The sequence below is a fragment of the Callithrix jacchus genome, chromosome 14, assembly GCF_049354715.1.
Source record: "Callithrix jacchus isolate 240 chromosome 14, calJac240_pri, whole genome shotgun sequence".
In the NCBI taxonomy this organism is placed as follows: domain Eukaryota; kingdom Metazoa; phylum Chordata; class Mammalia; order Primates; family Cebidae; genus Callithrix; species Callithrix jacchus.
The window spans coordinates 68,025,706-68,053,642 of record NC_133515.1 but is presented as its reverse complement, the minus strand read 5'-3'; the positions used below and the strand labels follow the sequence as shown (position 1 = coordinate 68,053,642).

Sequence of the window (27,937 nt, the reverse complement as noted above, 5' to 3'; positions counted from 1 at the left end):
AAGGGGCACAAGGAAACTTTTTTGGGGTAATGCATATGTTCTATTTCTTGATTATGATAGTAGTTACAGGATTCTAAATGTCTCAAAACAGATCAAACTGGTACACTTAGAATGAGTGTATTTTACTGACACTTAAATCCCTTAGAAAACCCCACTAAAACTAGTAGAAATGAACTGCCTTCTACAACATAGTAAGTACTGAATAGTTAAAAAAACTGACAAACATTAAACTATTTAAAGATGAAATTAATGACAAGTTAAATAGTTAACTATTTAAGTTAAATAACTACATAACTATTTAAGGGAAGTTGTTCTACATACATCAATTAAAAACAAGTGATTGGCAGCAGAGACAGTTGCCATGGTTTCAGTTGTTTCAGAAGCCACTGCTAGATGTGCCAGTTTATTGGCCACTGAGGGACCATGCAAAGACCTATTCCCTCCCCAAACCATCTGCCTCCACCCTGAGCACACTCTTCCTCAGCCTACACCTGCCAACCCAGTACCACATGGGTTGTCTTCACCATTTGGTGCGGCAGAGACAATAAAGGTACTTGAAGAATACAATGTGACTCCTTGCTGAACAAGAAATCTTTCCTTATTGATTGATTTTAGGCTTCTGGCCAATTTGGTCTCCTCGTTTGGCACAATTCCCTCAGCATCACTTCTGAATTGTCCTTCCAGTGCTCAGCTTAAAATCTATTTTGTATAAGAAACCATTTTTACTTTGATAGAAAGAGGTAACAGATTTCTATTACCTCTATTCAGTACCAGTATGGACAAATCCACTATGAATATACAATCACCCAACTTATATAATTATGTTGGTATCTCAGTTTCATTACTTACTAAGTCTTTGTGACCTTGAAGGAAATGGGGATAGTGAAACCTACCTTGCAGGGTGGTATGAATTAAGTCATATAGTATATGCGAAAATGCCAACAGCAACATTGAGTAGGTGCTCAATAAATGGCAAATTTCTTGTCAAACTTGACTATCCTTTCCTAAATATTTAGTCTCTAAATTTCTTGAAAGTGAAAGCACTCTTTGCTGTGCTTTGTACTCTCACCCTAATAAAGTGGGATATATTTTCAAGAGTCATTGTGAAATGACGTTTACAAAGCTAGCAAGTCAAGGATAAAGTTGAAAAAGATTTATGCAATAAATAGGTGGATGAGGAGAGATCGTTCTTAGGGGATGGAAAAAAAAGGAATTTGATTCAGAGGCAGTGGCAAAGGTCCTTCTTTACATTTCCTCTTTCCATTCATTTACAATTTTATTTTGCCAAAAAGAGGGGACAGAAAGTCTCATCTTGATGAGTGTGAAGCTGCAGGATGATGTGCCAATACACCTGGTATTGGTTCATTCCAGCTGGGAAAGGAGCTTGGCTTCTCAGTGTTTTACTACTGTGGTTTCCTGGGCTGGGCAGCTGGGTGCCTAATAATGATAAAAACCATAATAATACTTCATAATTATGTACTGCCTTTTGCCAGAACTTGGATTTAATTACAATGACTATGACAGAACTGGCAACATCTTGCTCCCTGTTGGGGTGCAATACCCAAGGGCCTGGAAATACCAAGTGAAGTGGCAACCGCAGCCTTCTCCTGTAGGGCCTATTCTGGAGCTCACCCAGAGTTCTCTGGGTTTGAAGCTCATCATCAGAAACAAAGAGTACTTTTAAATTGCCTGCATGTACTTGGCACTGTCAAATAAAGCAGCGTTTATGAAGCAACTACTGGCACACATGGGGCACGGCATCATGAAGTCCAAGGCCCGGAAAGGACCAACACAGGTGATATCAGTCATAATTCTGTCCCTTGCCCTCAGGCATAACTGCTGCTGCACTCAAATAGATGAATTCACTGACCTTTTCATTCTGATTTGGGTTGGAGATGCTTCTGTGGTATCCTGTTTTAGGTGTCAGGGGACTCACCAATTCATTTAATATTCATTTTGTGAGCACCTATTCTGAGTTAAGGCACTGTGGAGGCACAACGGTGTGTAAGATATGATCCACGACCTCAAATAACTTATCATCTAGTTGGGGATTTGTATTCAGATAGCTGTAACATAAAAATATAAAGATAGAGGAAAGTCCTGGCTGATGAAACGGGATAGAATCGACACTAGGTGAAAGGATCAAGGCAATCTCTTCCTGGAGAGTAAGAAGAAAGAAGGAGGAGGAAAGGGGAGAAGACAGCAGTGAAGAGCCAAGCAACAACTTGGGAGGTTCTTATCGGTTTCCCTGCTTTATTGTCTCCAAAATACTTATCATTCCCTGAATTACCTCATTCATTTACTAATTTACTCTTACGATTTGTCTTGTCCCACTCAGGAACTGTGTCAGTTTTGTTAACCAATATATCCTGAGAATCTCAAACAATGCCTGGTGCATAGTAAGGTGCTCAGTTAAGTACTGGCCTAATAAATAAATGGTGCAGGTGAGGCAGAGGCAGTGGCAGTAGAAGTGAATAGGAGAAAGCTTAGTAAATATTACCGACACAATCAAGTTGGAAGAGGTAGGGAGACATTAGAGCAGTGAAGATGTGGCGTGAAAGGTTACTCCCAGTTCCTGGTTTGGGGAAGTAAGTGGATAATTGTGTCATCAAAAAAAGATAAGGAATGGAGGATACCAGGTCCCACATGGAAACATCATGGCTTGCAAATGCAGATGCCCAAGAGACACTTAATACCTGCAGATTGGGACATCACCATAGTACATTCAGCCGTTGAGCCATCAGAATGGTCACATCACCCAATGTGCAGAGGAACGACTGACTGTGTGCCTACTAAACGAAGGACTGAGGATCAGATTCTTAGGCTTAGAGTCAACAGAGAACAGATTTAGAAAGGCTACCTGAACAGAAAGACAATCTGAGGGTTTACAGTGTTAAGAAAAGTGGGGTGAGGGGTGCATCACGGAATAGAAAAGGCTTCATGTAGTCCACAAAATCCACTGCAGGAGACCAAGCGGGATGACTAAAAATCCACCCATGAACTGGGTCATATGGGTGTCACTGGTAGCCTTAAGAGAAGCACTTTTCACTGGATTAGTAGGGAGAATAACTTAGCCAGTACTTGAGGCATGAATTGAAATAAAGGATGAGTGTTAGTTTCACAGGAGAGCTTTTTGGTTTACTTTTTTTAAGTTGAGGCATTGGAACACGACCAAGGTTATGTCTAACACTTATGAAGTGACCGGTAAGTTTGTGAACAAGGTTTCTAAAAGGCTAATGGGGACGGGCACAGTGGTTTACGCCTCTAACTCCAGTACTTTGGGAGGCTGTGGTGGGAGGATCACTGGAACCCAGGAGTTCGAGATTGGCCTGGGCAACACAGGAAGACACCGCCTTAAAAAAAAGGGGGTGGGGGACAGCGGAAAAAAGCCCTTTCAGGCGACACGATCCCTGAACTACTTCTCTTCCTCTACCCTTTCAGCCATTTCCAGGGAGGGGGCCCTTCCATGTAAAGGGCAGACAAAAACAGGGAGACCGACACCCCTCCATCGGATTTGTGAGTCATTTTTGTGGCAGCTGGGGGCGGGGATGGGAATACCTGAATTGCAGGAGGTGCCCGGTTTCCCGTGGATCTTGGAAATTGCTAACTGGGTGACTCCATGCTGAAGGGCGCTAGGGAGATTCATTCACATTTTCCTACCCTGCACTCACACCCTCCATTCAGCACTTTCCTCTCATTTTCCCTAAGACTTGAAACCAGGGACAACGCTTTTTCCCCCGACTCCCACCTCAGGTTAACCTTCCACCCACAAGCCCATCGCTGGCCCTTCTCAGACCACGTGACATCCCCCCAACCCCCGAAACTCGCCTCCGCCAACCCCTCCCTTCGGGCCGCAGCCCGCTTTACCCCGCCTCTCAGACCCACGTGACCGCCTCTCTCCCACCTGACTGGCTCCTCCCTTTCCTTGGCCAGACCCGTCCGCCGTCGCAGCTGCCCGACTCCAAAATGGCAGCCGCGCATAGCGCGCACCCAAGCGGCCGGACCTCCCTGACTCCCGGGCCGCCCCGCTCTCGCGCCCGGCCTCCCTCCTTCGGCCTTCACCTACACGCCTCCGGATTGGCCGCTAGGAATCCCGCCCCTCCAAAGCCCCGCCTGTTATTGGTCACGGTAGGCTGCCCTTCAGAGAGGCGTGCCCCCTCCCGCCCCCCGCCTCCCGCCCCCCGCCCCGGGAGGTATTTTCCATTCCAGTGGGGGTTGGGGGGAGGGGGGAGGGGAAACGGGTGAAGAGGGGGAGGCGGCCGGGAAGGGGGTGGGGGCCTGACGGGGGCATCCGGCGGAGCTGGGGTCCCCGGGCTCCGTCCGGAGGAAGCCAGGCTCCCCTCGCTGGGCAGTCGGAGGGGACGGGACGCACCGGAGGGCGGGCGGACTCGCCCTGTCGGTGACTGCGCGGTCCTGGCGCGTCCTGCCTGGCCGCAGGTGCCCTGGATGAGGCCGCCCCGCGGGTCCCGAACGGTGAGTGTCCCCGCGGTCGCGCCCGGCCCGCCGCCTGCTCCCCGGCCCCCACGCCGTGGTCCGCGGCCGGCTCTCGCTGCCCCGGTACCCGCGCCCGGCGCAGTGCTCGCCCGGCTGTCGCCCCCGCAAGCCGGTGGAGGCAGCGCCGGCTTGGGGCTGGGATAGGCTGGCCGGGAAAAGGACGGCGAGCCCGGGCCGCGAGCTCCGTGCAGATCACGCCGCGCACAGTGGGAGCTTGCGCTTAGTAGGCTCTCGATGCATTTCTGTGGAATTGTTATTGCGGTTGGAGGAACCTAAGGGGAAGGGGGTCGTCCGGGGCCAGTAGGAGGACATTCGTGATCGGGGTCTTGGTGGGTCGCGGGGAGGCCACCGGAGACTGAGCCAGTTACGCAGGCTGCAGGGAAGGGGGCACCGACCAAGTCACTTGGGGCTCCAAGGGCCCGATCTGGGGGTCCTCAAGGTCGAGGAGGAAAGATCCACTGCGGGTTGAGGGAGGAAACCCAGGAGTGGAAAATGAATTGAGCGCCCGGGGAGGTTTAACTAACCAAGGTGAGTAAGGGATGCGGAGGCGGGAGCTGGAAGACCCCTCTGCAACTACTTGGGCTCCGCAGAGTCTTTGATGTGGGGTTTGGGTATCCGAGTAGCAGAAGCGGGTGATTTTGTGGAGAAGGAATTGCTTAAAAACCGTGTAAATACATCTTGGTTTGGTTCTGAACTTTGAAAGGCTTGAGGGATTGGAGCCACAAGGAAATTTTGACATTTTCTTGTGACATTCCAACTAAAAGGTGCCTGGCTGCTGCTGCTGGACTTTTTGTCAGTTGTCTTTTATTGAAAAATGTATATGTATGTTTGATGGTATTATATCAGTTACAAGTTTTGCTGGAAATTCTCATAACTACACCTTGAAATTCTTGTAGCGACCTCTCTATTCATAGTGGTGGCTTACTTCTTCCTTATTTAACGTTTAGGCTGGATTGTGCTCTAATATACTACCGAGTTTTATTCTAGAAGACTAATAAGTAATTTACATTCTTTCTTTTCCTTTTATTTCTCTACACGATCATGTAAAATTGAACTTCAAAAGTGTCGACTGGGAAGGAGATGGTAAGATAGCAGCTCTATTGAGCAATACTAAAATCAGGTTGAGTTTCCTAACAATTGGTAATCTTAATGTCAGTTGTTTAGTTTAATTTTAATAATTTTTTATTTACATAACACTCTAGAGAGTGGGTCGAGACCATAGAAAATGCATACCAGGTTTAGGCAGTAGTGGAGGTCCCCAGAGTCCACCTCTGTGGCAGTCCATGGCAGTTCTTCATTTCACTGAGAAGAGATCTTTAATCTTATGAATATTTTCTTAATCATATATATGTTACTAATTTTTTACATTTGTAGAGTACAGTTTACAAAATGAAAGCTAATTGGTACTTAAACATATTTTGGAAAAATTTGTAGATCATATTTTGGCCCTTTTATTCATCAAAGAAAACATTTCTTCTGCAAAAAGGTGTTAATATTTTCAGTTGGCACCTTCTTAGTTCTTGAATAACTAATGGATAATTATGTATTTTTTTCTCCCTATTGTCCTTGAATTTTACTATTCGTCCTCAGGGAGAATGTACTGGCATACGAAACAGTAGCCTCAAATATTGAAACCTAACACCTTTTAACATTATAATAGCTTTTACATTATTCACCTTGAGAATCATCTATGGCAAACCAGTGGTCAGGAAAGCTTTCCCCTATCACCTTTGCTTGGATTGGGGTGTTTTCTCCTTTTGTAGAACTAAGGAAAAATAACACTTACTGGCTGTGAAGTAATGGTAATAACTAAACAGAATGAGAATGGGAAGCTTGGAAAAAAGATATATGTGTATGAGTCACAATTCTTTTAAAGCTGGAAGGGTAGACGATCATGGAGATGATTATTTTGCAGATTAGGAAACCAAGGCTCTGAGCAGTTGAAGGGATTAAATTGCTATTTAGTGATGAGGCCAGGATTGGTGGGCAGGTCTGTGGACTCCAGTACAGAGGTTTTTTGCTTGATCGCTTTCACATTGTTTATTTCTAAAGCATTCTCGTGCCAACTGTTAATGGTTTTTGGATTATTTGTGATATTGTTCCCTTCTAAGGATGAAGTTTGAGTTGACTACTTTTATCCATGAAATTATATAAAACTGGGTGGGCTTTTATTTAAAAATTTAAAACAGCATGCTGCATTGTTAGTGTTAGTGCTGATAGTTCCCTGTCATTGGAAAGAGACAAACTGTCATTTAGATTAAAATATTAGATGAATGTCTTAGCATAGTTTAGCATTCTGTAATTTTTATGCTAAAAATTAACTGCCTAAAAGGCTTTCAAAATTCAAAAGGCTCTTATATTTTCAAAGTAAATTATATGAAAATTATTTTCAGTTAGTGTGGGGATTTTGTTAAAATGGATTTAGTACCTTTAAAAAGAGAGTAGAGTTACATGATCATTATGAATACGTAATTTCTATTATAGGTGTAATAGAGAAAGACAAGATTTGCATTTCAGCCCCTTCACATGATCTCAGGCAAGTGATTTAACCACAGTGTACCTGACTTTACTCATTTGTAAAGTGAGAATGTTAGAAGTACCTACCTCATAGCATAGTGATGAGGTTTAACCGTGCCTGCCTACTGCATTGTAAGGGTACAGCAAATATTTGACATCATTCTCTGCGGTTTTTAGGTGTATAAGCAGACAGTTGTATGCCTATTTATTTCCTTGCTGTACACACACTTTCAAGCTACAAAAATTTCTAGAAAAATGCGTGATCAAATCATAGTCTTCAGTAAGGGGTACTTGGTGCAAATGATCCTCTGATGTTTCATATTTGCTCACTCTCCTTCCTCTGCTTACTTTGGACCTCTAATTAGGTCTGCATATCAAATTAAAGTGAATGTGCTAGTGTTTCTGAATGTCATTGGGAGATCCTTGTTGCAGATTCATTATTCTAGAACAAAAATATTAATAATTGATTTGCAAGTATTCTAGTGAAAATACAGTACTAGAGTACTGGAGACCTGCTGGGTATGCTTAGATGAGGAAGTTGGGAATTTATAAGGTATATTATTGATTGGAACTCTTCTCTGCCCATGGAACCATGGGAAAATCATTGATTCCTGTTTTCTATTAAGTGAATATTTTGATGACTTCATTCATTAAGCTATGAGATTTTAGTGATAAAATTTGTGTGACTCCAATTTTATAAACATATGGTTCTTTTTAATTTGCTGTAACCCAGGTCCAACTAGTGTCATGACCATGTGTTTTAGCAAATGTTTTTGACGGTAACAGTTTGTGTCATAAGTTATCTTAGAGTCCTTGTTAATGGTGTATTATCCAAAGAATAGTGAATTTCTCTTGGTGTTTTATGGTTCTGCCTTCTCAGGTTTTTCTGTTGCTTTTATAACAGTCCTTTCATTTGTGGTCCTTTTTACTTCGATTCTCATGCATCTTTGTGGTCTTTCCTTACAGCATCTTTGCCTTCTGTCACAATAGGTAACTTTTTGTTTGTCATGCAAGAGCTGTTTTTTAATGACTTTTAACACTAATTTTCATTATTTTAAAAATGTATCTCCATAATGTCTTTTACATGCCCTTATTTTTAGAGTTTCATTGAAGTGAGTCTATTTTACAGATGAGGGATTAAAACTAGAAACAAGCTATAGCTCAAAAGCGTTGTTATTATTCCAGTAGTAGTCTTGCTGTTGTTTTTGATCTCAGGCAGTCATGCTGTTGGGGGTACTTCAGATGATGAATACTTGGGCCAATTCTTTAGTCTAAAGTGATGCTAGCAGGGCTAAGAAAGTTACGTGTAGCCATCACAAGTTTCCAGTTATATATTATTTTCACTGATACAGAATTTTAGTGTTTGAAGAGTGACCAATTTCTAATATTCTTTTGATTAACTGTTACAATAAGGATTATGAAGTTACCACAATGTATCAGGCCTTTATTGCATTCATGACATACCTTTAGGAATTTCATAGGGACTTTCTTCGGGTCTATTACATAATCTAACCATGTGAATGAATTAGTTTAATATGGTTTTAGAAGGCATGTCATGTTAAAATATAACCAACCATTGCTCATTTTTTTCATTAGGTTGGAGTTTCTTTATACATTTAGAGATAATTATGCCATTGTGAATGGACTGTTATTCATACTTAAAATTCATGGGTATGTGAACTGAGTAGGTGTAGACTGTAAAAATTACTTTCTTAGCTTCAGCGCAGTTGTTAGAAAATGAAAGAGGGAAAATATGAATTATTTGTCTTGTCCATCTTAACAGATTCTTCATCTGAGTTAGCCAGCTATCCTCCTCCTAAGGGGAAAGAGGAAGACTTTTGAATGTGGTCAGAGCAGAAATAATCTTGAAAGGATAATTAGGCTGGATTGTTGACTCATGTTAATGTTGGATAAATTTGCATCTTAGTGACCTGAAAATTAGTTGCCTGCCTTTACATGTAGGTGAAAAATTGTGGGGAATGATTTGAGACAGACCGTATTGTGTTATGAAATATAATATAGCAAGAATATGTTTTCACAGGTTCATATACTGCTTAACACCAAAATTAAATTTACCTTATTTTGATGAGCTTTCATACAGTAATTTTTTTTATCAAAGCTGGTAAGAGGAAGCAGTAATGAAGATAAATTTTAAAAAATTGTATTTGAAATGGGCTTATGTGCTCTGGGATCATGTTTAAATTGAGTTTCTTATTTTATTTGAGGATGACCATAAACAGGAGCAATGTCCAGTCTTCCTATTCTGAGCAGTATCCTTGAATTAGAAGTATTTCAATCTAAAAGGGGGAAGCTTATTTAAATAATAGATATAGGGAAAATGGAACAATGAGAACTAGAATGATGGAATGGAAATGATATGGAAACTGTACTTTAGACCTGTGTATCTGGTAGGAAGTTAGAGGAAGGGGAGTTAGGATAAGAATCAGAGGTGGTTGAATAGAGTAGTGTTGAGGTAAGCCGGATTTTGTAGGAATTTAGCTCTAGTGTGAATCCCGAATCCCACAGGTTGATGCATTGTTTTGGGATGTAATATCATTATGTACTATATATATTTTGCTTTTTGGCCGTGATTCCCAGCTCAAACAGCTCCTGTAAGCCTCCTTATTTCCTAAGTGACTAGAGCAATAAAAGTATCTTTTGTTAGAGTAGTTGTCCTCTTATCCTTGGTTCCTGAAGCAGCTCTGAAACAGCTTCTGAGCAATAAAGATGAAAGATAGTCTTTTGTTATTTACAACAAGTACTTTCAAACACACCTGAGCATATGTTAATGAAGCTATTTTTGGAAAGTCCCTAGGTAAGTACTGGTTCCAGGTGATGATCTCCAGGGAAATCAGCCTTGGGCTCTGAGGGTTGCCCCTTTCAACACCACCTACCAACCACCTGGGAGAAGATTGGGGCCAGACTTGTGGGGGCCTCTGTGAAGGTGAACAAGAACACATCCACATTCTGGGAGAATGGCACACTCCAATCCCATGGGGGACAGAAGCGCCTGCACTTCAGACTCTGCCCTATTTCTGGCTGTTTATTTGTATCCTTAAAATACAGTTTGTAATAAACTAGCACATACTTTACCGTGTTTCTCTGAGTTCTGTGAGCTGCTCTAGCAAATAAATCAAACTCAAGGAGAAGGTTGTAGAAACCCCAGTTTATAGCCCGTTGGTCAGAAGCACAGGTAAAATAATGGAGATTGGGATTGGCCTCGGAAGTGGGGCTCAGTCTTTGGGTCTGAGTCCTCAACCTGTGCAATCTCACGCTATCTATAGGTGTAGCTGGTGTCAGAATTGGTTTGAATTAGAGAACACCCAGTTGGTATCTGCTGTAGAATTGATTGTTTGCTTTTTGGTACAGAGAAATCCTTACACACTTTTTGAGGTCACAAGGGTTGATTGTTGAATGACAATGTGAGGAAACTGAGTTTGTTTTTTCTATAGATTCCCAAACAGGAAAGTGTCTGAAATATACTTAAAGCTAAAGGAGAAACCCACTGTTAATGTTAAATATAATCTATAAGGAGAAACCCAAGTACTTTCTTAAGAGTTAAATATGCATGTGGCCAAAGGGGAGCTTCTTTATCTAATTATTTCATCTTTGATATTGGGTATTGACATGAAAAAAGCAGTCCAACCCCATTATCCTTCAGGTGATCAGTACTCAGATGAGTTTTATTTAACATTTTTATAAATGATTTAAAAGATAGACTGGCAGTGACAGTTGCCAGATTTGTAGCTGACTCCATGTGCTGTTCCAGGTAGTTAAAAGCCAAGCCAGCAAGGAGAAGCTACAGGAATATCCTCTGATGAGTTTTCATGTGGCACAGAATAAGATAATGCATTTAGGGGAAGATATTCCAAATTATATTTATAGGACCTGAGTTGTGACCCAGGAAGGAGATCCAGAAGTTATGTAGATTACTTCCTTGGAGGCATTTATTGTGGTTGCCGCTGGGTCAGAAAGTTCAAGAATAAGTGAAGCATTGTTGGGCATGGTTCTGAAAACAAAAATGATGTTATATAAAAAAATAAAGGGGTTATCATATTTTGACTGTTTATTATGTTCCAGGCTAAGTGATTTATTATGACTGTTCTTACATTTAATTCTATTAATTCAGAAAGGTAGGTGGCATTATTGACAAGAGAAGGTTAAGTGACTTTCCCAAGTCAGCCCATGTATGGTAGAGTTGAGACTAATGTGCTAGTCTATTGATTGTTAATCCTAGACATTTCCCAGGATATTAGGAGGCACTACTTAAAACTTGTAATAATTTAATTTGGGGTTTATGAAGTGCTCTTTTACTCTTTGCTATGGTTGGCTTTGGATGTCGTTTTACCACAAGGATGGTACCTAAATACTTTGAGAAGATTTAGAGACATTCCTTAAATTCTTAATTTTTAAGGAAAGCTAGGAATATCTTGGTCTACAGTTTTAGTCACCTCTGGTTACCCATGGCATTTCTTCCCTTGACTTAATAAAATGCTGGATGGGATTTTTACAAGGAAGATGGCACTGTAGGACCAACTCAGGATTGCAGCTCCCAGTGAAAGCACAGAGGGTGAGTGGACGCCGCATTTCCAGACGGATCTTTATTGCCCACAGACCAGGAGATTCCCCACGGGCCGCAGGCGGGTGTTTGGGCCGGCGCGGCTGTTTCAGCAGGTGCCGTAGTGCAGTGGCACTCCGTACCAAATACACTGGTTTGGTTGCCCTGTTAAACTGGCAATTGGAGATTTTGGGAGGCAGATTAGCACATTCATCTGTTTAAACGGGACTTAAACAGAAAGCCAGGCCAGGAGATTCCTGGGCAGCAATGTAGTTTCAGCCGGCGCAGTGGGTCACCGCATGGGAAATCACACAGATCCTGGCGCCCTTTCAGCAGCTAACTGGAACACCTGGGAGAGAGTCAACGGTTCAACTTAAAAAAAAAGGGCTCTGAGGCAGGGAGCCAGGTGGTCAGGCTCGGCGGGCCCCACCTGCACAAAAACAAACAAAACAGCAATTGGAAACGCTCAAGGTTGAGAGTTTCACGGCAAGCACAGCTGAACGCAGGACAGTGCAGCTTGGTGGGGGAGGGGCGTCCACAATTACCGAGGCACTCAACCCCTATGGAGGTACTCTGCCATTGCTGATGCAGCCTGTCATTGCCGAGGCAACCCGCCATAACAGAGAGAGTCCTCCATTACAGAGGTGGGCCACCATCACCACGGCAGTTCTAACCACACCCATATAAACAGGACTACAGGGAATTACACATGGCAGCAGGGTGGAGCCCACGGCACCAGGGCAGAGCCCAGAGCAGCTTAGCATAGCCACTACAGGCAGGCAGTGACTAGACTGCCTAATTTCTGGGCAGGACAGTGCAATGGATACTTATAAATAAAGCCCTAACTCCCCGGGACAGAGCACCTGAGGAAAAAAAGGGGCTTTAAACGTACCTGCCTGGAAGCCCTGAATGAAAAATGGAGTGTACAGCTCAGCACTTGAGCTCCTATAAAGTACAGACTGTCTCCTCAAGCAGCTCCCTGACCCCTGTATATCCAAAGAGTTACCTCACAGACTGATCAGACTGACATTTGGCAGGCATCATTCAAGGACAAACATAGCAGAAGAAGAAACTGGTAGCAACCCTCATGGTTCTGCAGTTGCTATAGGTGTTCCCCAGGCAAGCAGGGCCTGGAGTGGACCTCAGCAGTCCTACAGCAGAGGGGCCAGACTGTTAGAAGGAAAACTAAGAAACAGAAATACTTCATCATCAACAATCTGGACGTCCACTCAGAGACCCAATTGGAAAATCAGCAACTACTCAGACGACAGGTGGATAAATCCACAAAGATGAGAAGAAACCAGCACAAAAAGGAGGAAAACAGCCAAAACCAGAACACCTCGCCTCCTACAAGGGACTACAACTCCTCACCAGCAAGGGAACAAAGCTGGACAGAGAATGAGTGTGATGAAATGACAGAAGCAGACTTCAGAAGGTGGCTAATGAGAAACTTCCATGAGCTAAAAGAACACGTTCTAACTCAATGCAAAGAAATTAAGAACCTTGAAAAAAGATTTGAGGAAATGATAACAAGAATGGACAACTTAGAGAGGAATATGAGTCAATTGAAGGAGCTGAAAAACACAACACGAGAACTTCGCGAAGCATGCACAAGTTTCAACAGCCAAACTGACCAAGTAGAAGAAAGGATATCAGAAGACGAAGATCAACTCAATGAAATAAAACGAGAAGGCAAGATTCGAGCAAAAAAGTGCAAAAAGGAATGAACAAAGTCTCCAAGAAATGTGGGACTATGTGAAGAGACCTAATCTACGTTTGTATGGTGTACCTGAATGTGATGAAGAGAATGAATCCAAGCTGGAAAATACTCTTCAGGATATTATCCAGGAAAATTTCCCCAACATAGCAAGGCAGGCCAATATCCAAGTCCAGGAAATACAGAGAACACCACAAAGATATTCCGCAAGAAGAGCAACCCCAAGGCACATAATCGTCAGATTCACCAGGGTTGAAATGAAGGACAACATTCTATGGGCAGCCAGAATCATCAGATTCACCAGGGTTGAAATGAAGGACAACATTCTATGGGTGACCATTCGGGTCACCCACAAAGGGAAGCCCATCAGACTCATAGCAGATCTCTCGGCAGAAACTCTACAAGCCAGAAGAGAGTGGGGGCCAGTATTCAACATCCTTAAAGAAAAGAACTTTCAACCCAGAATTTCATATCCAGCCAAACTGAGCTTCATAACTGAAGGAAAAATAAAATCCTTTGCAAACAAGCAAGTATTCAGAGATTTTGTCACCACCAGGCCTGCTTTACAAGAGCTCCTGAAAGAGGCACTACACATAGAAAGGAACAACCAGTACCAGCCACTCCAAAAACATACCAAACGCTAAAGGGCATCAAGAAAATGAAGAATCTGCATCAACTAACGAGCAAGACAGCCAGCTAGAATCAAAATGGCAGTATCAAATTCACACATAACAATATTAACCCTAAATGTAAATGGGCTAAATGCACCAATCAAAAGACACAGACTGACAAAGTGGATAAAAATCCAAAACCCATCAGTGTGCTGTATACAGGAAACCCATCTCACATGCAAGGATACACAAAGGCTCAAAATAAAGGGATGGAGGAAGATTTACCAAGCAAATGGAGAGCAATTCTCGTCTCTGATAAAATAGACTTTAAAGCAACAAAGGTCAAAAGAGACAGAGAAGGTCATTACATAATGGTAAAAGGATCAATACAACAAGAAGAGCTAACGATCCTAAATATATATGGACCCAATACAGGAGCACCCAGATATATAAGGAAAGTTCTTAACGACTTACAAAGAGATGTAGACTCCCACACAATAATAGTGGGAGACTTTAACACTCCACTGTCAATATTAGACAGATCAACCAGACAGAAAATTAACAAGGATATCCAGGGCTTGAACTCAGACCGGGAGCAAGCAAACCTGATAGACATTTACAGAACTCTCCACCACAAATCCACAGAATATACATTCTTCTCAGCACCACATCACACCTACTCTAAAATTGACCACATAATTGGAAGTAAAGCACTCCTTAGCAAATGCAAAACAACGGAAATCATAACAAACAGTCTCTCAGACCATAGTGCAATCAAGTTAGAACTCAGAATTCAGAAACTAACTCAGAACTGCACAGCTTCATGGAAACTGAACAACTGGCTCTTGAATGTTGACTGGATAAACAATGAAATGAAGGCAGAAATAAAGAAGTTCTTTGAAACCAATGAGAACGAAGACACAACATACCAGAATCTCTAGAACACATTTAAAGCAGTCTCTAGAGGAAAATATATAGCAATAAGTGCCCACATGAGAAGAGTGGAAAGATCCAAAATTGACACCCTATTGTCAAAATTGAAAGAGCTAGAGGAGCAAGATCAAAAAAACTCAAAACCTAGCAGAAAACAAGAAATAACTAAGATCAGAGCAGAACTGAAGGAGATAGAGACACGAAAAACCCTTCAAAAAGTCAATAAATCCAAGAGCTGTTTTGTTGAAAAGATCAACAAAATAGACCACTAGCCAGATTAATTAAAAAAAGAGAGAGAGAATAACCAAGTAGATGCAATAAAAAATGATAAAGGGGAAATCACCACAGATTCCACAGAAATTCAAACCATCATCAGAGAATATTACAAACAACTCTATGCACATAAACTAGTAAACCTGGAAGAAATCGATAAATTCCTGGACACTTGTGTCCTCCCATGCCTAAACCAGGAAGAAGTCGAAACCATGAATAGACCGATAACAACATTTGAAGTTGAGGCAGCAATTAAGAGCCTACCACACAAAAAAAGCCCAGGTCCAGATGGGTTCACAGCTGAATTCTACCAGACACACAAAGAGGAGCTGGTACCATTCCTTCTGAAACTATTCCAAATAATCCAAAAAGAGGGAATCCTTCCTAAATCATTTTATGAGACCAACATCATCCTGATACCAAAATCCAGCAGAGACTCACCAAAAAAGAAAACTTCAGGCCAATATCCATGATGAACATACATGCAAAAATCTTTAATATAATACTGGCAAGCCGATTGCAACAGCACATCAAAAAGCTTATCCACCATGATCAAGTAGGATTCATCCGGGGGTGCAAGGCTGGTTCAACATAAGCAAGTCTATAAACGTAATTCACCACATAAACAGAACCAAAAACAAAAACCATATGATTATCTCAATTGATGCAGAGAAGGCCTTTGACAAAATTCAACAGCCCTTTATGCTAAAAACCCTCAATAAACTTGGTATTGATGGAACGTATCTCAAAATAATAAAAGCTATTTACGACAAACCAACAGCCATTATCATACTGAATGGGCAAAACTGGAAGCATTCCCTTTGAAATCTGGCACTAGACAAGGATGCCCTCTCTCACCACTCCTATTCAATATAGTACTGGAAGTTCTAGCCAGAGCAATCAGGCAAGAATAAGAAATAAAGGGTATTCAAATAGGAAAGGAGGAAGCCAAATTGTCTCTATTTGCAGACGACATGATAGTGTATCTAGAAGACCCTATCATCTCAGCCCAAAAACTCCGGAAACTGATAAGCAACTTCAGCAAAGTCTCAGGATACAAAATCAATGTGCAAAAATCGCAAGCATTCCTATACACCAATAACAGACTTAAACAGAGCCAAATCAAGAATGAACTGCCATTCACAATTGCTACAAAGAGAATAAAATACCTAGGAATACAACTAACAAGGAACGTAAAGGACCTCTTCAAGGAGAACTACAAACCACTGCTCAACGAAATCAGAGAGGACACAAACAGATGGAGAAACATTCCATGTTCATGGTTAGGAAGAATCAATATCATGAAAATGGCCATAATGCCCAAAGTAATTTACAGACTCAATGCTATCCCCATCAACCTACCATTGACTTTCTTCACAGAACTGGAAAGAACCACCTTGAACTTCATATGGAAACAAAAGAGAGCCCGCATAGCCAAGTCAATTCTAAGCAAAGAGAACACAGTGGGAGGCATCACACTACCGGACTTCAAACTGTACTACAAGGCTACAGTGATCAAAACAGCATGGTACTGGTACCAAAACAGAGATATAGACCAATGGAACAGAACAGAGGCATCAGAGGCAACACAACATAACTACAACCATACAGTCTTTGAAAAACCTGACAAAAACAAGCAATGGGGAAAGGATTCCCTGTTTAACAAATGGTGTTAGGAAAACTGGCTAGCCATGTGCAGAAAGCAGAAACTGGACCCCTTCCTGACACCTTACACTAAAATTAACTCCAGATGGATTAAAGACTTAAACATAAGACCTGGCACCATAAAAACTCTAGAAGAAAATCTAGGCAAAACCATTCAGGACATAGGAGTAGGCAAGGACTTCATGAACAAAACACCAAAAGCATTGGCAACAAAAGCCAAAATAGATAAATGGGACCTGATCAAACTCCACAGCTTCTGCACGGCAAAAGAAACAGTCACTAGAGTGAATCGGCAACCAACAGAATGGGAAAACATTTTTGCAGTTTACCCATCTGACAAAGGGTTGATATCCAGAATTTACAAAGAACTAAAACAGATTTACAAGAAAAAAACAAGCCCATTCGAAAATGGGCAAAGGATATGAACAGACACTACAAAAGAAGACATACATGAGGCCAACAAACATATGAAAAAATGCTCATCATCACTGGTCATTAGAGATATGCAAATCAAAACTACATTGAGATACTATCTCACGCCAGTTAGAATGGCAATCATTAAAAAATCTGGAGACAACAGATGCTGGAGAGGATGTGGAGAAAAAGGAACACTTTTACACTGCTGGTGGGAGTGTAAATTAGTTCAACCATTGTGGAAGACAGTGTGGCGATTCCTCAAGGACCTAGAAATAGAAATTCCATTTGACCCAGCAATCCCATTACTGGGTATATATCCAAAGGACTATAAATCGTTCCACTATAAGGACACATGCACACGAATGTTCATTGCAGCACTGTTTACAATAGCAAAGACCTGGAACCAACCCAAATGCCCATCGATGATAGACTGGACTGGGAAAATGTGGCACATATACACCATGGAATATTATGCAGTAATCACAAACAGTGAGTTCGTGTTCTTTGTAAGGACATGGATGAATCTGGAGAACATCATTCTCAGCAAACTGACACAAGAACTGAAAATGAAATACCGCATGTTCTCACTCATAGGCGGGTGATGAACAATGAGAACACATGGAGGGGAGCACTACACACTGGGGTCTATTGGGGGGAATAGGGGAGGGACAGTGGGGGGGAGAGCTGGGGAGGGATAGCATGGGAAGAAATGCCAGATGTGGGTGAAGGGGAGGAAGGCAGCAAATCACACTGCCACGTGTGTACCTATGCAACTATCTTGCATGTTCTGCACATGTACCCCAAAACCTAAAATGCAATTAAAAAAAAAGAAAAAAATGCTGCATGGATGCATTAATAAAAGAAACATTAATTAACAAGGAAAATATTTAATAGAAAAGTCATCAGAATAGGAATCTAGACACCTGGGTTGTTCTAGTGGTATAAAGTAGTGATGTGAAAAACATTAGGATGGTATGGATGGTATGGAGATAAACATACCATTCTTTTTGCCCTGGAGGTAGAGGAAAGCTTGGACTGTGTCTTGAGAAATCAGTGTGTGAAAGGGGTTGTCGAGTTGCAGGCAAAGGGAATAGCAGTATATTAGATGAGTCACTGAACTTTTTTGAACCATGGTTTCCTCAAAATTGAGATAAAATATAAGAAAGTACCAATGGTAGCATTTGATTTTGAAATCTCAAAAAAGTAAGGTTGTAAAGATCAAGTAAGTATATGTAAGAATGCTTTATAAATTTTAAATGCTGTACAAATGAGGATAGAGGAATGCTGATGTTCCTTTGAAGAGTGGAGAAAAAGGATACAGTGAAAACTTAGGTGGTAGGACTAGGACAGAAAGTAGAGGAGGAGAGGTGGGGAAGGGAGGTATTAAAGATGAGAGGAAAAGGACAGATGGGAAGAAAGTTGAATTATAGTTCTCTTCTTGCCTGTCAATCACAAGGTAGATAAGAAGTCTATAATGGAAGAATTTTAATGTCAATTTACTGTAAAGTGGTAGCTCAGGAGATAATTGAAACATTTTAGTCACTTTTCATTTAGTCTATATTGACCAGGTTAATAAGGCTATGAAAATAAGCTAATTGAGAGTTGGTGTGTTTTGTGATTGTTTCTTCACTTGTTACTTCTGTACACGTTTAATAAGAGTGCTCATAAAAATGAAGTAAGCTGGACTGAGTTGCTATTTATTGGAAATTATTAGAAATGAAAGGCTATAGAGTGTTTAAGGAGGAAGGTGCTATTTGATTTTTCTAAATTAGTGCAAAAGAAAATTAGGAAATCAGACTAGGATGGAGGTGGGAGGGGAATAAATTGTAAAGGGTTTTTTATGTATGCCGTACTAGGAGTTTGGATTTTTATTTAGTTTTATGGATGGGAAGTGACACAAACAGTTTTATGTTTTAGAAAATTGATCATAGCAGTAATAGAATAGTCTGGAGGAGAAAAGATTGGAGACATTCACCAAGTAATTACTAAGCAAGTACAAATGCTCCTCAACCTACAGTGGAGTTAGTTCTGATAAACCCATCCTAAGCTGAAAATATCATTAGGTCAGAAATGATAATATCATGATAATAATATGCCTAACCTACCAAGCACTATAGCTTAGCCTAGCCTACCTTAAATGTGCTCAGAGCACTTACATTAGCCTACATTAGCACTTACATTAGCCTAGTTGGGCAAAATCATCTAACAGAAAGCCTATTTTATAATAAAGTGTTGAATGTCTTATGTAATTTAATGAATACCGTACTGAAAATGAAAAACAGAATGGTTGTGAATTGAACCAAACTGTAAGTTAGGAACTGTCTGTATTACACATGGCAAGGTGAGTGAATGAATCAATTCTCCTTGACTTGTGGTAGATAGATGACAGTCAAGGAGGCCATTTAAGACTTTGCTCTTGTTCAAGAAAGAGATTGATGATATGATGGTCTGATTAAAGGAATTTGTAGTGGGTTTGGAAACAAGAGCACTGCTCATTTCAGAGATACTTAAAAGTTTGAGTCCTCCAGATTTTGTTAGTGTTAGAAGGTGGTAGAAGTTGAGGATGAGTCTAAGGTTCCTGGCTTGGCAATAGGATAAAACATGCAAGTTTGAGAGAGAGAGAGAATACTGAGTTTGATTTCAGATAAGTAATAATGCTTTTTAGGTAAGTAAAGATACCACAATATCAGTTGGAAATACAGATCAGAAATTCTGGATCACAAGTGTGGTCAGGCTTATGGATATGATTTTGAAGGCATATACTTTATAGCTGAAAATTATGAAAGTAGGTTAGTAATGCCCATAATGTTTAAATGATAATGCATTCACAACAAAAAGTAACTGCCATTACTGGTACTTAGTTCAAGAGTTTAGACATTTCATAATACTTACCTGTTAGCCATTGCCACCCCAAAACTGCTACCTAGTCTTACAAAAAATATAGGAAAATATTTGCTGCCAGAAATATTTGAGTGTCCTTGAAACACGGTACCAATTGGGATCTTTCTTCCTGCCTTCAGTATCCTGGCTAGCCATCCAGTACAACACAGGATTCTTAGACAAATACATTTCCTTATCTCTCACCTATGGTTACTTTTTGGAATCCCTGTTTGCTGCTTTGGGCAGGTGAAGTGGTCTGAACAGACACTGAAGATTGAAGTCTTTTTTCACTTTCTTTAGTATCTGTTTCAGAGCATCCCCAAGCAACTATCACATTGCCTCTTTCCCTCCTTACCTCTCCAGTCCCTTCAAGCAACTCAAAGAGGGAAAAATAGAAACAGCTTGAGAGAAGAGGCTGTAATCTTTTCAGTTCTCACCCAAAGGTTCTGCTCTCTAAGCAAAGGATGGAGTTAATGAGTCATTGAGATGAGATGTCCAATTTCAGTGAAATAAATATGTCTATTAGGAGGAAGATCTTCAAGTGCTGAAGGGAATTGGGAAAGAATCTGATTTAGGTGGTGTTTAGCACTTAGTGGAAAAGATGAGTTTGGGGTTCGGTTTTTTAATTTTAATTTTTTTATTTGAGACAGGGTCTTGCTCTGACACTCAGGCTGGAGTGCAGTGGCACAGTCTCACTGCAACCTCCACCTCCCAGGCTCAAGCAATTCTCCTGTCTCAGCCTCCCAAGTAGCTAGGATTAGAGCATGTACCATCTCGCCCAGCTAATTTTTGTACGTTTCGTAGAGATAGGATTTCACCATGTTGGCCAGGCTTATCTTGAACTGCTGACCTCAGGTGATCCACCGGCCTTGGCCTCCCAAAGTGCTGGGATTATAGGCGTGAGCCACCGCACCTGGCCTTGGGTTCAGTTTTAAAGGAGGTAGAAAGACAAGGCTGTGCAGAGAAAAGTAGGAATAACCCTATTAAGAGATGGGGGAAACAGTACCAAGAAAGAAATAGAACATTAAGCAGGGGAGAGGGAGAGCAAAAAGGACCTGGTGAACAAGATTCCTTATCTAAAGTGCATATTTTGAGTTGAGAATTTCATTTTTTGGTGGTTGTTTTCCTTTGATTTTTTTAAAAAGTGGAAGTATAATTTACATATAGTGAAATAGACAGATATTAAGTGTATGTACAGTTCCATACACTAAATACCTTTAATAACCTTAAGAAAGTTAAACATCCACTTGTGAAAAAAAAAACTCTATGCAAACTAAATACAGGAGAAAACTTTTTCAGTCTGATAAAGGGCATCTGTTAAAAACCTATAGCTAGCATCATATTCATTGGTGAAAGACTGAGTTCTTTCTACCCTAAAAAGAAAATTTAAAGATCTAAATAGGAATATACCAGGTTCAAGGTATACCTACGTTCAGGATTAATTTTGACACTTAATACATCTTTGCAACTTACGATTTCCATCACTGCAGAAAGAGCCCCTTGTGCTCCCTTCCCATTCAGTCCTTGCTGTTTCTCCCTTTCCATGCCTGTAGTCACTGTTCTGATTTATTTCATGTAAGATTAACATTGTTCTAGAATTTTGTATTAGTGGAGTCATGCAGTATGTAGTGTTTTCTGTTGATCAGGATGTTTTTGAGGTTCATCCGTGTTACATGTAATAATTGTTTCTTTTAGTTGTAGAGTAGTATTCCATTGTAGAAGTATTATTGTGGAAAAGGTTGTCTCCAGTTTTCAACTGTTATGAATAAAGTTGCTATGAACATTCTTATATAAGTCTTTTTGTGACACGTTTTCTTTTCTCTTGGGTCAAAACATGAAGCAAAACTGCTGGGTTTAAAATAAGTGTATGCTTAGCATTATGAGGAACTTGCAGAACAATTTAATTTCTAAGATAGTTTTACCATTTTACATTCCCACAAGCAGTCTGTGAGAGTTCCCTTTGTTCCTTATCATCATCAATATTTGGTTTATTCATCTTACTAGAATATGTGATTGCGGTTTGGATTTGCATTTTCCTTGTAACTACTGATGTCATGCATTTTAGCATGTGCTTACAGACTATTTTGCATATCATCCTTAATGATATGTCTGTTCCAGACATTAGCCAGTTGCCAATTTTATATCATTTTACTGTTAAAGTTTAGGATTTGTATATTAATTGAATATGAGTTTTTTGTCACATAAATGTATTACAGATTTTTCTCCCAATCTGTGGCTTGTCTGTTCATTGTCTTGGTGGCATCTTTCAATGAACAAAAGTTTTGAATTTAGTGGTCTGTTTTATCAATATTTCCTCTTATGTTAGTGTTTTCTGGGTCCTAAGAATTTTTGCCACCACCACAGTTGTGAAGATATTATCCTGTATTTTCTTCCAGATGCTTTATACTGCTAAATTTTATTTTTAGTTCTATGAACTATCTCAAATTAATTTTTGTATATTGAGGCTGAGTTATTGGTTGAGGTTAGATTTTTTTGCCCCCATATAGATAGCTAATTGTTCCAACACAGTATACTTTCCTTTCCCCTTTAATTGCTTTGGCACATTGTTAAAGATCAGTTAATGGGGTAAGTGTGGATCTGTCTCTAGACTCTGTACTAGATTGTCTTCCTGCCACTATCACACTGTTTTGATTTACCATAGCATTAAGGCTTGAAATAAGATAATATAACTTCTCCAGTTCTTTTTCAAGATTGTTTAGACTTTTTTTTAGGTATTATGCATTTCCATATAAATTTTATAATCAGTTTATCAATATCTGCAAAAAAAAAGCCTTTTGGAATTTTTATTAGGGTTGCATTTAAGTCTATGAATTGGAGAGAATTTACATCTTAACATGAATATGATATAACTCTATTTAGATCTTTTTAGTGTAGAAGAACTGTTTTCACCACTGAATATGTTAGTTACAGGTTTTTCATAGATGCCCTTTATCAGATTGAAGAAGTTTTCTTTGTTTAGATATTTTTTTTCTACGAGTGGTTGTTTAGCTTTCTTAAAAAATGATTCTGTATCTATTGAGATGCTTATGTGGTATTTCTTCTTTATTCTATTAAGATGGTAAATTATGTGGATTGGTATTTGATTATTAAACCAACCTTGCATTCTTGAGATAAACACTTGGTTGAAATGTGTTGTCAGGGTTTTTTTTCCCCCTAGATTCAATGAGGGATTCTTGGTTTATAGGTTTTTTGTTGTTGTTGTTCTTTGTTTGTTCATTTGTTTTGTGGCTTTATTTTGTTTTGGTATCAGAGTTATGCTGACTTTATAAAATTAATTAGGAAATGTTTCCTCTTACTTTATTTGTGGAAGAGTTTGGGTAAAATTGATGTTCTTCTTCCTTAACTGTTTGATGGAATTTATCAGGGAAGCCATCTGGGCCTGGAGTTTTCTTTGTGAAAACTTCTTAATTAAGGAATTTAATTTAAAAAGAGTGAATATAGGCCCACAGTGGCTCATGCCTGTAATCCCAGCATTTTGGGAGGCTGAGGTGGGAGGATCTCTTGAGCCCAGAAGTGAGATCAGCCTGGGCAACATAGGCAGACCCCCATCTCTGCCAAAAATTTAAAAATTAGCCAGGCATAGTGGTACATACCTGTAGTTCCAGCTACTCAGAAGGTTGAGGCAGGAAGATCATTTGAGCCTGGGAGGTCGAGGCTGCAGTGAGATGTGATCATCATGCCACTGCACTGCACAGTGGGTGACAGAGTGAGACTCTGTGTTTAAAACAAATATAAGACTACTCAGATTTTCTGTTTCTTTTTGTCCGTTTTGTTAATTTGTGTTTTGGAGAATCTGTTCATTCAAATCTGTTGAATTTATCAGCATGAAAATAAATTATAAATTTTATGAAACAGTATTTCCTTTTTATGTCTGTAGGATCTATTTCTTCTTTAATTCTTGAGATTGGATGCCTTTTCTCCTTTTTTGTCCTTGATTAATCTAACTTGAAGAAGGAATATGAATTTCATCAATCAAAGAACCAACTTTTGACATTCCTTTTTCTCTATGGTTTATCTGTTTTCTGTTTCATTATTTGAGCTCTTTAATTCCTTCCCTCCTCCTTACTTTGGGTTTAATTTGCTCTTTTTTCCCTAGATTTTTAAGTGAAAGCTTAGTTTATTGATTTTCAAAACTCTTTCAAAAGCAATTATTAATGTTTAAAGCTATAAGTTTCCCTGTAAGCATTCTTCAGCTGTATCCTACAGATAATAATATAATTTAATTATTATTCCATTCAAAATATTTTAAAATTCCTCTTGTAATTTATTTGACCCATGGATTGTTTGAAAGAATGTTTCCAGTAGGTTGGGCGTGGTGGCTCACGCCTATAATCCCAGCACTTTGGGAGGCCAAGGCGGGTGGATCATGAGGTCAAGAGATCGAGACCTGGTCAACAAGGTGAAACCCCGTCTGTACTAAAAATACAAAAATTAGCTGGGCGTGGTGTCACGCGCCTGTAATCCCAGCTACTCGGGAGGCTAAGGCAGGAGAATTGCTTGAACCCAGGAGGCGGAGGTTGTGGTGAGCTGAGATCACCCCATTGCACTCCAGCCTGGGTAACAAGAGAGAAACTCCATCTTAAAAAAAAAAAAAAAAAAAAAAGAATGTTTCCAAATAATTTTCAAATATTTGGTATTTTCCAGGTATCCTTTTGTTACTGTGTTTTTATTTAATGCCAAGGTGATCAGAAAACATACATACTCTTAATAACTTCAACCAATATAAACTTTTTGATTGTTTTATAGCCCATCGTATGGTATATCTTGGTGAATGTTCAATGTGTGCTTGAAAACAGTGTTTATTTTCCTGTTACTAGGTGGGGTGTTCTATAAATGCCAATTAGGTTAAGTTGATCTTCTTATGTCTTACATCTTTACTGATTTCCTGTCTATGGTTCTGTCAACAGTTGTGAGAGGAGGGTTGAAGTTTCCAGCTAAAATTTTGAATTTGTCTGTTTCTTCTTTCAGTTATTTCTGTTAGGTTTTGTTTCCTATTTCATGCATAGTTTACAGTACTGTTGAGTACATGTACATTTAGGATTATTAAGTCTTGTTGATGAATTGTCATCATGAAATGGTCTGTCATCATGGAATGGTCCTATTTATCCCAGGTAATTTCCCTTGTTTGGAAGGCTCTGTTTGATACAAACTTTTCTTTTGATTAGTATTTACATGATTTTTTTTCATCCTTTTAACCTATTTATATCCTTATATTAAAGTGGATTTCTTATAGGGAGTAGGTAGTTGGGTCTTGCTTTTTTTTTATCTTGTCTGATAATCTCTCCTTTAATTGATGTGTTTAGACCAGGGTTGGCAAACTATGGCTTTGGCCTGCCACCTGTTTACGTAAATAAAATTTTATTGGAACATAGCCATGCCCCCATGCCAAGCAGTGGTTTAGACCATTTGCACTTAATGTAATTTTGATATAGTTGGATGAAAATGAGCCATCTTACTATTTGTTTTTTGTTTGTCTCTGTTGCTTTTTTCTTTGATTTTCTGCCTGTTTTTGGATGGATTATTCTTTTATGATTCTATTTTATCTTTTCTGTTGGTTTGTAACTTATATCTCTTTAAGTATGTTTTGTTGGTGGCCTTAGTTAATCATGATTTGCCTTCAACTAGTATTTTACCACTTAATGTGTAATTCAAGAATCATAATAGTTACTTCCAGTTCTTCTTTTCCATATTTTGTGCTTTTGTTGTCATACATTTTGAGCTTATGCATTCTTTTTGCTTTGTCAGGCAGTTACTTTTTCAAGTAATTAAAAGTGAGAAAAATACTGTAATCCCAGCACTTTGGGAGGCTGAGGTGGGTGGATTATTTGAACCCAGGAGTTCAAGACCAGCCTGAGCAACACACAGCAGGACCCAGTGTCTACAAAATATAACAAAAATAGTGGGATACAGTGGCTTGTGCCTGTAAGTCCAGCTATTTGGGAAGCTTAGGTGGGAGGATAGCTTGAGCCTGGACTGTTGAGTCTGCAGTGAGCTGAGATCATGCCAGTACACTCCACCCTGGGTGACAGAGTGAGACCCTGTGAAAAAAAGGGGGGGAAGAAAAATATCTTTAATATTTACCTTCATTTAACCATTTCTTTAGATTTTTATTTCTTCCATCCAAGTTTGTGCCTAGTATATTCCCTTTGCTTGAAAACTTCTTGTTACATTTCCTGTAGTACAACATTCCTCTCATTTTGTTTTGAGTTTTGAAAGTTGTTTGTATGGATATAGAATTCTAGGTTTTTAGGATCCCCTTATCACCATCTTGTTGTTCCACTGTCTTCTTGTTTGCATAGTTTCTGACAAGAAGTTTGTTGTAATTCTTATATTTGTTTATCTGTATATAATATGCTTTTCTCCTTTGGCTGCTTTTAAGATTTTGTTTGTATCACTGGTTGTCAGCAACTTTATTATGTTTCCACTTGGTATGGTTTTTTGGAAGTTTACGGAGCTTCATGGATCTCTGCATGTATTGTATTCATCAAATTTGTAAAATTTTTAGCCATCCATCCTGAAATATTTTTCTTCCCAGCTCTTTCCTCCTCAGACTCTAATCCTACATATGTTCAACCACTTAATATTAACTTTAACTTACAGATTACTGAGGCCCTGTCCGTTTTTCTTCCAATATGTTTCTTTTTCCTTTATTTTGGAAATTTTCTGCTGCTCTGTCTTCAAGGTAACTGATTTTTTTGTTAACAGCTTCTTTGTCTAACTTGCTGTAATGCCTGTCCAGTTAGTTTTTCATATCCGATATCCTTGCCCCCCCAATCCCCGCTTTTTCTTAGATCTAGAATTCCTGTATGGTTCCTTTTACTTATATATGGTTTCCATTTCTCTATGAGGTATTCCCTTTTTCTTCATTGTGTTGATGTTTTTCTTTATGTCTTTAAACTCTTTTCTAATAGCTGTTGTAAGGTCTTTTTTTCAAATGTCCTTTACTTACTCCAGCCATTCCTTTTTCATGGGTCTGGTAATTTTTTATGGATTTCATGATGTTGAGTATCTTGATTTTTTTTTTTTTTAATATGGTGTTTCTTGATTGTTGAGTTTTGTCCTGGCAAGCAGTTTATTTATGGATCAACTTTTTAAAATTTTTATTTAATTAACTAATAAATTTAAGTAATTAAGACAGAGTCTCACTTTTTCACCCTGGCTGAAGTGCAGTTTTACAAACATGCCTCACTGCAGCCTTGAATATCTGGGCTCAAGAGATCCTCCTGTCTTAGCCTGCCGTGTAGCTGGAACCATAGGTGCACAACACCACACTCAGCTAATATTTTGAGTTTTTTGTACAGACAGGGGCTCTCTGTGTTGCTTAAGCTAGCCTTGAACTTGTAGGCTCAGGATTCCTCCCTCCTTGGCCTCACCAAATGCTGGGATTACAGGCATGAGCTACCATGCTTGGCCAATTTTATGGATCAACTTGAACTTTCAAGTTTTGTTTTCAGAGTTTTTTGTTTGAGGAATTTTTGTTTGTTTTGGGGCAGATATGGAATAGCTTTTAGTTTAGGGCCTGTTTGGGCCCACCACTGAGGTGTGCAGTTTTTTGTGTCTCCTTTAATCCCCCCCTGTATTCATCAGGATTTAGTCATCCCAGCTGGCTGTTGATCCTGCCCTGTGTGAACTCTAAATTGTTTGGCGGAGAGTGTCCCAGTATTTATTTTCTTGGACATTTCTCTTTGTGTAGCCTCATGGAGTTACATACCACATGTATGCAGACTGGTATTTGGCCAGAAACTCAAGAAGACCCCTTTTGCGTATTTTGGAGCACATTCTCTGTGTAATTCCTTCCTTTGTGGTACAATGCCCTGCAAATTCTAGCTGCTTTAGACTATAAATTCTGAG

General features: G+C 39.8%; 1 protein-coding gene and 1 pseudogene across 7 annotated transcripts in view; both read left to right on the top strand.

Annotated features, from left to right (window-relative positions):
• Positions 1-3,953: 3,953 nt before the first annotated feature.
• SOCS5 (suppressor of cytokine signaling 5) overlaps positions 3,954-27,937 on the top strand; it is a 70,456-nt gene continuing 46,472 nt past the window's right edge. For 3 of the 6 annotated variants that reach the window (XM_002757790.8, XM_035272635.3, XM_035272633.3), the window contains exon 1: positions 3,954-4,128. The gene's annotated coding sequence lies outside the window, so the exon portion shown is untranslated. Of the gene's footprint in view, positions 4,129-4,922; positions 5,023-27,937 lie in introns of those variants that run through there. The other 3 variants (XM_008980740.5, XM_035272636.3, XM_035272634.3) reach the window with 1 other exon arrangement.
• LOC100387179 (keratin, type I cytoskeletal 18 pseudogene) overlaps positions 4,208-27,937 on the top strand; it is a 137,683-nt pseudogene continuing 113,953 nt past the window's right edge. The window contains exon 1 of the transcript XR_013526633.1: positions 4,208-4,473. The product of XR_013526633.1 is annotated as a keratin, type I cytoskeletal 18 pseudogene (transcript). The remainder of the gene's footprint in view (positions 4,474-27,937) is intronic.